The sequence below is a fragment of the Canis lupus genome, chromosome 17, assembly GCF_048164855.1.
Source record: "Canis lupus baileyi chromosome 17, mCanLup2.hap1, whole genome shotgun sequence".
In the NCBI taxonomy this organism is placed as follows: domain Eukaryota; kingdom Metazoa; phylum Chordata; class Mammalia; order Carnivora; family Canidae; genus Canis; species Canis lupus.
The window spans coordinates 52,996,276-53,006,608 of NC_132854.1; positions in this window are offsets into that span (position 1 = coordinate 52,996,276).

Genomic DNA, 10,333 nt, shown 5'->3' on the forward strand with positions numbered 1-10,333 from the left:
AAAAAAAAAAAAAAGCTGCCAGAATTACATCTGAAATCAACCTCCTCTCTTTTTCTGTTTATAACAGAATATGGGCAGTTGTGGGGCAAGGGGGCATGGATTCCAGGGAGACTAAAATGTTCTGATAAGGGCTTTTCCAACAAGTCTTGTCTTTGAGTCACCTCAAGTGCGTCGTGGCACATTTTGGGCCAACTTAAACTGCCTAGATTTGGGCAAGCCAGCTGACCTTTCTACTGCGTTGAACCCTAAGAGGCCATGGCTTACCGGAAGGGTCTCTGGTTAAACACAGAGCTAGGGAGATAACGGACAGTACGTTTAAGAAGCCTGATCACCTGAGGCCTCCGTAGGCCCAAGGGGCTAAGTGCTCTGGAAAGGTAGGAGGGGAGTAGTGGTTCTGGGTAAGTACAGGGAAGTGGGAGAGGAGAGACCCTCAGGGCTTCTATCAGAGTGCTAAGAGGTTGCAGGGAGAGGAAGTGGGCCATAGCCAGGGCCCTTGTGGGAGTGGAATGTGTTTGGGGGGAAAAAAGCTATGACATTAGTCCCTGCTTTTACGGAGTTTATTATTTAGCGAAGAAGAGTCATTAAATGAGTAATTAGAGAAATAGCTATTTAACTACGGTTTGAAGGGTGGTGGGAATCTGAAACAGAGAAGCCTAATGGGACTTCCCTAAGGATGTGCTGCTGAGGCTTCAGCTGGGTTCCGGCTCGGTGGGAACCAACCAGGCGGAGGGAGTCAGGGGGGTTGGGGGAGGCGGGGAGCTTTTTCAGTAGAGCAAACAAACACCCTGAGAAGAGAAGGCTTGTGGCTTGTTTGAAGAACCAAAGACCAGTTTGGCTAGAGCCTGGGGAGTTGTGACACATGGTGAAAAATATAGACCGCTCTCACCCAGATGCCTCCTCAAGAAAGTGTTCCTAGTTGTACTGCTGTAATGTACGTTTTTTATACTGTAGAAGTTGGGTTTTAAGTCTGAGGCGTGGTGGGTTGATAGTCTCACTTGACCCTGTGCTTTTTATTTTATTTATTTTTAAAGATTGTATTTATTCGTGAGAAACAGAGACAAGGACGTAGGCAGAGGGGGAAGCAGGCTCCCACCGGGGAGCCCAGTCGGGGACTCGATCCCAGGACCCCGGGATCACGCCCTGAGCTGAAGGCAGACACTCAACCGCTGAGCCACCCAAGCGTCCCGACCCTGTGCTTATTAAACCATGCCTGGACCATCAGGTTTAGTCCCAGATGCCATCTCACCAAGGACAGAGAGAGCGTGAACCATCCACACCCATGACTGTCTAATTCGGGAGGAACTAAAAAGGAATCCTTTTAGTTGTCACTGAAATACAAAAGGCTGCTTGGCCCAGAGAAGGAAAGTAGGGGGTGTGTGGTGTGTGTGTGTGACCTCAAAACTGCTTTTAAACATACAAACGGCTGTCAGTGGAGATAGATTGGAACTTGTGACCCTATAGACCAGGTAAGTGGGTAGATACTAGCAGCAGGTTTCAGCTTGTTCTCCCCAAATTAAAGCTCTCCCCAAATTAAAGGACTAGACCCTTTCCATGAAAAAAGTGTGCTTGTCTTTGGAGAGGGGTCTGCAGTGCTGGCTCATCGCTTTTGCCATTTTTTATTATTTTTAAAATTTTTTTTAAAAGATTTCATTTATTTATTTATGAGAGACAGAGAGAGAGAGAGAGGCAGAGACACAGGCAGAGGGAGGAGCAGGCTCCACGCAGGGAGCCCGACGTGGGACTCCATCCCAGGTCTCCTGGATCACGACCTGGGCTGAAGGTGGCGCTAAACTGCTGAGCCACCCGGGTTGCCCACTTTTGCCATTTTTTAAAAAAGATTTTGTTTATTCATGAGAGAGAGAAGCAGAGACATAGGCAGAGGGAGGATACCCAAACAGCTCCTAACTTTGGATTAGGTGACCTGCTTTCCCACTGCTTAATTTTTCCCATGGCAGTTCAGTGAAGTTTAAGAAGAACGTAGGCTATAGGGTTCAAAGAACTTGATATAAAATCACAGCTCTGCCACTTGCCACCTATCATAGGATCTAGAGCAAAGGCCTGGGATGGTGGTATTTTCCTTCACGGGGGATTTCCTTTGCTTCTGACAGGTGCCTGGGGGCACAAATGGTCTTGGAGCTCCTGAATTTAAATTCAAGCATTGAGGTTTTCTGAATAAACCAGGGGGCTGGAAACTGCTGCACACCTGGGCCAGGGCCTGTGTACGAGCGGTGCAGCCCATCAGGGTTCCTCCTTAGAGAAGGGGGTGGTGTTTGAGAATTGCTTTGTTGGATAGGGTAGCGGGAATGGACTCCTGCCTTGTTAAAGCCCCACGAGGCTACCAGAGTTCTGTGTATCACATTTTTTTCTTCAAGTTTGGCAAATATTCCTAGGACAAAAGAGTGGTGTTGGGTGCCGAGTTTCCTTGCTGGGGTTCTTTGCTTTTACTAGATGTGACCCCATTGATTCCTCAATATCCTTATGAGCTGTTTGATGCTTTTAAGAGGCTGTTTTGATATTTTATCCAATTTTTGCTCCCAGGTAACAACTCAAAAGATTTTAACTTACATGGAAGTACATTTATTTATTTATTTATTTATTTATTTATTTATTTATTTAGCTATCTCCATGTGCTTGACCCTTGACATCCCTTTTATTTTTGTATTTTTATTTGTTTTTTTTTGAAGGGGTCATAAATACAAATGATATTAAATCCCGAAAGGTATAAAGACACACAGTGACAAGTCCTTCTTAGAGCTTTCCAGCCACCAAGCGGCGCTCCCAGAAACAACCACCTTATGGTTTCTGCTGTGCAGCAGTTGTGCTAAATAGGATGCTTCAAAGCTTGGATTGGCTGTTATAACCCATCATCGGATGTTAATTTGAAAGTGTCAAAAAACAGGAAATGGTTATTGTGAAAGTCAAGTTAGTGGTTACTCCTGGGGCAGAGGGATTGACAGGAGGCTAATGTGGTGTCAATAAGACTCTATTTCTTGCCTTGAATGGTGGTTAGACTGTATAGATTTGTGCAATTCTGTGTATACATTTTGTTTAACATGTATGTGTGCACGCGCGCGCACACACACACACACACACACACACTTTAAGAAAACAACTGCACAGACACCTGGGTGGCTCAGTCCATTAAGCATCTGACTCTTGATTTCTGCTCAGGGCATGATCTCAGAGTTCTTAGAGCAAGCCCTGCCTTGGGCTCCATGCTGGAAGGGGAACCTGCTTAAGTTTCTCTTCCTTCATCTCCCTCTCCCATCACCCACCCCACTTGCACACGCTGTTTCTCAAAAAAGAAATAGTAATAATTAAAATACGTAAAAATAAAAACACAACTGCGGAATTGATCATCTCAAAAACACCCAGAGAGAACAGATGGGTTACTTGCAAAACAATAATTTGATTCACCGCAGTTAACAGTTCTGACAAAAGCCCAAGGATAATAAAATGATATCTTCAAGCGCAGGTTAAAGTCAGATCTAGAATTTCACATACTTCTAAACTATTTTTCAGTAATGAACACAAAATTAAGGTAATTTCTAATGGACCAAAAGAATTCACAGTTAACCTTCGTGCGCTGAGAAAAACTGCTAAATATACCACTTTCATAAGAGGTTATTGAATGCTATGGAAACAGTGAAGAAGCAGTGTTTCAAGTAATAATTAAAATAGAAAAATGATTTCTATACACTAACAATGAGACTGAAGAAAGAGAAATTAAAGAGTCAATCCCATTTACAATTGCACCCAAAAGCATAAGATACCTAGGAATAAACCTAACCAAAGAGGTAAAGGATCTATACCCTAAAAACTATAGAACACTTCTGAAAGAAATTGAGGAAGACACAAAGAGATGGAAAAATATTCCATGCTCATGGATTGGCAGAATTAATATTGTGAAAATGTCAATGCTACTCAGGGCAATTTACACGTTTAATGCAATCCCTATCAAAATACCATGGACTTTCTTCAGAGAGTTGGAACAAATTATTTTAAGATTTGTGTGGAATCAGAAAAGACCCCGAATAGCCAGGGGAATTTTAAAAAAGAAAACCATATCTGGGGGCATCACAATGCCAGATTTCAGGTTGTACTACAAAGCTGTGGTCATCAAGACAGTGTGGTACTGGCACAAAAACAGACACATAGATCAGTGGAACAGAATAGAGAATCCAGAAGTGGACCCTCAACTTTATGGTCAACTAATATTTGACAAAGGAGGAAAGACTATCCATTGGAAGAAAGACAGTCTCTTCAATAAATGGTGCTGGGAAAACTGGACATCCACATGCAGAAGAATGAAACTAGACCACTCTCTTTCACCATACACAAAGATAAACTCAAAATGCATGAAAGATCTTAATGTGAGACGACAAGATTCCATCAAAATCCTAGAGGAGAACACAGGCAGCACCCTTTTTGAACTTGGCCACAGTAACTTCTTGCAAGAAACATCCACGAAGGCAAAAGAAACAACAAAAATGAACTATTGGGACTTCATCAAGATCAAAAGCTTCTGCACAGCAGAAGAAACAGTCAACAAAACTAAAAGACAACCAACAGAATGGGAGAAGATATTTGCAAATGATGTGTCAGATAAAGGGCTAGTTTCCAAGATCTAGAAAGAACTTATTAAACTCAACACCAAAGAAACAAACAACCCAATCATGAAATGGGCAAAAGACACGAACAGAAATCTCACAGAGGAAGACATAGACATGGCCAACAAGCACATGAGAAAATGCTCCGCTTCACTGGCCATCAGGGAAATACAAATCAAAACCACCATGAGATCCCACCTCACACCAGTGAGAATGGGGAAAATTAACAGGGCAGGAAACCACAAATGTTGGAGAGGATGTGGAGAAGGGGGAACCCTCTTGCACTGTTGGTGGGAATGTGACCTGGTGCAGCCACTCTGGAAAACTGTGTGGAGGTTCCTCAAAGAGTTAAAAATAGACCTGCCCTACGACCCAGCAATTGCACTGCTGGGGATTTACCCCAAAGACACAGATGCAGTGAAACGCGGGGACACCTGCACCCCGATGTTCAGAGCAGCAATGTCCACAATAGCCAAACTGTGAAAGGAGCCTCGGTGTCCATCGAAAGATGATGGATAAAGAAGCTGTGGTCTATGTATACAGTGGGATATTCCTCAGCCATTAGAAACAACAAATACCCACCATTTGCTTCAACGTGGATGGACCTAGAGGGTATTATGCTGAGTGAAATAAGTCAATCAGAAAAGGACAAACATTACATGGTCTCACTCATTTGGGGAATATAAAAAATAGTGAAAGGGAATAAAGGGCAAAGGAGAAAAAATGAGTGGGAAATATCAAAAAGGGAGACAGAACATGAAAGACTCCTAACTCCGGGAAATGAACTAGGGGTGGTGGAAGGGGAGGTGGGTGAGGGGTGGGGCACTGAGGTGAGGTGACTCGGTAAAGGGCACTGAGGTGGGCACTTGATGGGATGAGCACTGGGTGTTATTCTATATGTTGACAAATTGAACACCAATAAAAAATAAATTTATAAAAAAAAGAATTAAGAACTCTGGAAAAAAATTAAAAAAAATAAAAATAGAAAAACGAAAGCAAAAAGGAACAACCACCCAAATGCAATACTGTTCTTATAATAATTTCTACTTACTTTCTATGGCATGCACTTCACATCGTTGAATCCATGTATCAACCTTGTCATTATTATTCCTATTTTTCATGTGCAAAAAGTCAGGCTCAGAGAAGTTAAGTGTCTTCCCCGGTGGGCATAGTGGTAACGCCAGGTCGGCCGGGCCCCAGTTCTACTCATTACATTACACTGTGTCACCATATTTAAAAGCCAAAATACAGAAGGTGACAAAATTACCTGTAACAACACCTAGAGCCAACAACTATTTACCTTGGCAAATTTCCTTCCAGTTTACCTCTCATACATATATTTTATACAATTGGGATTTCTTTTATTTCATAAATATTTGCCAAAATCTTTTTTTTTTTTTTAATTCCACATTCACCTTCGGGATTTTCAAGTTTGGTGGTCAATGAATCTTGCCAGGCTCTTGGATGGAAATATCTTGAACAAGAGCTCTTTGGTCTGACGGATACATATAATGTTGTATTTTCTTTGCATTCCTCTTGTGTGATGCTGCTTTGAGACAAAGTTAAGACAGTTGATAATCTTTACAATGTAAGTATTTTAAGTAGATCTTTTGAGAAGAACAGTATGTAAAAAGGATCTCTGGTTGTCTTCCAGAAAGCATGAAAAGGTATTTGATATCTCCGCATGACTACTTGATCTTCCCCTTTCCTGTCTTCACTCTTTTTTATTTTTTAAGATTATTTATTTATTTGAGAGAAAGAGCACAGGCAGGGGCAGAGGGAGAAGCAGCCTCCCCACTGAGCAGGGAGCCCAACGCAGGACTCGATCCCAGGACCCTGAGAACATGATCTGAGCCGAAGGTAGATGCTTAACCAACTGAGCCACGCAGGGGCCTCTCCTGCTTTCACTGTTACCCACCCATCAGCTCTGACAGCAGTAGAGGCTATTCCATGCACGGTTTCATGTCCCTCAGAACATGATGAGAAGAATGAGCCATAGAAAGGACAAATGTCCTTTCCAAGCTCCAGGCCCCTTTTATGCAATTGGCGGGTGCCTTTTCCCTTTGACCCCTTATCATTTCATTCAAAGTGCTTAATAGCTCCTCTCATGTAATAAGTGCCTGATAGATGTTATCAATTTTAAATATCATTATTTTAGAACTTCTGAGTTCCACTGGAAATGTCAGATGGTCTGGGTGGTGATTGCTTCTAAGCATGAGAAGGGGAATCCTAGGAAAGCTGTTTCCCAAGGTGCGTTCATTGTGAAACACCATATAAATGAAATATAACCAAGTGATAAGCAGGGAAGATGGACAGATTTGTTAGAACAAAGGCATAGACGGTGCCGTAACAGAAGAGGAGACGCAGATGACCCAGGAACCTAGAAGAATGAGGCAAAGGGTTTGTCCAATGCAGTTGAGTTAGGGCATTTAGGGAAACTAAATGAAAGACTTAGAGGTAGGCTGAATTTTCCCTTTTTGAAATTCAATTCATGTTCGAGGGCATGTCTACTGTCTTTGAGGTCTGCACAGGCTCCTAGTTGAAAGTACAGATCCACTTAGGGAGGCTATACTTTAAGTTATCACCTCAAATTTCTTCTTTAAAAAAAAACCCAATATTTTATTTATTTATTCATGAGAGACACAGGGAGAGAGGCAGAGGCATAGGCAGGGGAGAAGCAAGCTCCCTGCGGGGAGCCTGATGTGGGATTCGATCCCAGGGCCTCGGGATCACAACCTGAGCCGAAGGCAGATGCTCAACCACTGAGCCACCCAGGTGCCCCTAATTTGTGCTTTTTGTAGTGATATTTTTTCTACCAGCCCTTGTGTAAGGCAATGGGAGCATACCTGTGATGAAAACATACTTTTTCTTTTTTTTTTTTTTAAGACAAAAAGCAAATAACTTTAATAATTATTTGGGACAAGAACTTGGAGCCAGGTAGACTCCATATTTACCAAGTTTATATATATATATATATATATATATATATATATATATATATATATATATACACACATTCTTTTTTGGAGTTCGATTTGCCAACATATAGCATAACACCTCTTTTATTTTTTTTAAGAGTTTATTTATTCATTTGCTACACACAGAGAGAGGGCACAAGCAGGGGGAGCGGCAGGCAGAGGGAGAGGGAGAAGCAGGCTTCCCGCTGAGCAGGAGCCCCAATGTGAGGCCAATCCCAGGACTCTGGGATCATGACCTGAGCTGAAGGCAGACGCTCAACCGACTGAGCCACCCAGGTGCCCCATACATCTTTTTCTTGATAAGGAGATGTTTGTGTTTTATGTAATGCAAATTGTGGGAGATGTAAGAAAACTAACATGAAATATATATATGATAGATGGTACGTGTAGTGGGAAGAGGAGATGGAGAGGAAAAAATGTGCCAACAGTACCCCCTTGTACTTCCGTTTTCACCCAAACTTAGTATTATTGTTTTTAGTTTTGCCCACGTTTTGTATTATATCTTAAATACCTGCCCACTTGGGATGGTGGTATAGTGGTTTTGGGTTTTGGCAGAATGGGACTGAGAAAATCTGAGTTTCCTGCTGCTACAGAGAGTCGTGAGCATGGATATAGAAGTTCATTCCTAAGAAGAGCAAATGGGACGGCACAGCAGCATGGGCCACACTGGTTAGAAACAGGGTGGGAATGTGTACACCTCAGAACCTGCCGATGTGGACAACCGGTGAGAGCTGAGCAGCAAACAGATCCAACTACATCTAAGTAACAGTTGTCTCCAATTCCATGTGCACACAAGCAATTCCATACCTTCCCTCCATTCCTGGAAATTTCCTCAAATGCCACCTGGAATAAGATGCTGGATATCTAGGAAGTAAGTGGAAGAAAAACATCTGCCTTCAAATCTAAATGTCCTGAGAATCCTTAGAATTGATCAAGATTCAGTTTCCTGCCATCATACAGAATGTGGCTAGAAATGGAGACTAAGTTAGAGTCATCAATCAGAAATAAATTCTATTTTCTGGACACCTGAGTTGGAGGCTTTAAAACCTCATACAACCAATACCTCCTTTAGAAGTGATGTTTCAGGGGCACCTGGGTGGCTCAGTTGGGTAAGAATCTGACTCTTGGTTTTGGCTCAGATCATGATCCCAGAGTCCTCAGATTGAGCCCCATGGCTTTGCACTCAGTGGGGAGTCTGCTTCTCTCTGTCCCTCTCCCCCTTCCCCTGCTCATTCACTCTCTCTCAAATAAATAAATAAATCTTTAAAAAATAAAAAAGAGCCAACTCACATGTTATGAAGGCTGGCAAATTCAGAATCTGCAGGGTAGGCAGGAGGCTATAGACCAAGGAAGAGCCAATGATGTAGCTTGTACTTGAAGGCAGTCTGCTGGGAAAATTACCTCTTTCTTAGGGGACCTTGGTCTATTTTCTCTTAAAACTTGTAACTGATTGAGTGAGGCCCACCCACCTTATGGAGAATAATTTTTATTCAAAATCTACTGATTTAAAATGTTAATCTCATCTGAAAAATACCTTTATAGTAACATCCAGATGTGTTCGACCAAATATCTGACACTGTGGCAGATAAGACACTAAGCTAGCACATCAAATTCACCATCACACTGAGCTTTGGGGCCTGGTCAAAGTGAAGACCCCAAAGGACTATTCCCACAGTGCAGTTGGGAGGGTGGAAAATAATCACAACTCTCCCACTCTGAAGATTGGAAGAAAACTAACCTGTTCAAACCTTGGCAGTGAATCAAGGTTTTTTGTTTTGTTTTGTTTTGTTTTTTTCTGAGACTTGATAAACTAATTTTCACGTGAGCTTTTGTAAAGTCTGAATTCATCTTACCTGGGTTGCCTGGGTGGTTCAGTCTGTTAAGTGTGTGACTTCAACTCAGGTCATGATCCTAGGGTCCTAGGATCAAACCCTGCATCGGGCTCCCTGCTCAGCAGGGAACCTGCTTCTCCCTCTGCCCTTTCCCCTGCTTGAGATCTATCAAATAAATAAATAAAATCTTTAAAATAAATAAATAAATAAATTCATCCTACCTGAGTGGTCTTAAAAGTCTAAGCTGAGGATTCAGTTTAACATTTTTCTGTTAATGCTTGTATGAGGCAACCAGAAATCCTTTTGAAGGGTCCACTTCCATCCTAGGCTTCAGTGATTTCCAACGTAAAGTCCCCCTCAAACAATGAAAAGCTTAGATAAAAGAAAACAAATTACAAAACCATGAGCAGGGACCAGCAGACAAGAGTGGAAATCAGTTCAAAGATGTTATATGTTAGTGTTATCAAGCACCGAATACAAAATAGCTGTGCTAGATACATAGAGGAAAGCTTAAATATGAACAGGGACTGTCTCCACATCCACTAGGATGGTATAATTAAAAAAAAGATGAACAATAAGTGTTGGCAAGGATGTGAAGAAATTGGGGTTTTGTACACTTCTGGTGGAAATTTAAGATGATGCAGCCACTTTGAAAACAGTTTGACGGTTCCTCAAAAAGGTAAGATTGTTACCATATGATCCTACGATTCCACTTCTAAGGATTTACCCAAGAGAAACGAAAACACGTCTGCACAAACGTTTATATGTTCATAGCATTATTCATCGTAGCCCCAAAGTGGAAGTGACCCAAATGTCAATCAACTGATAGATAAACAAAATGTGGCTTATCCATACAATGGAAGATTATTTAGCCACTAAAGGGAATGAAGTAGGGATATAAACTACAACACGG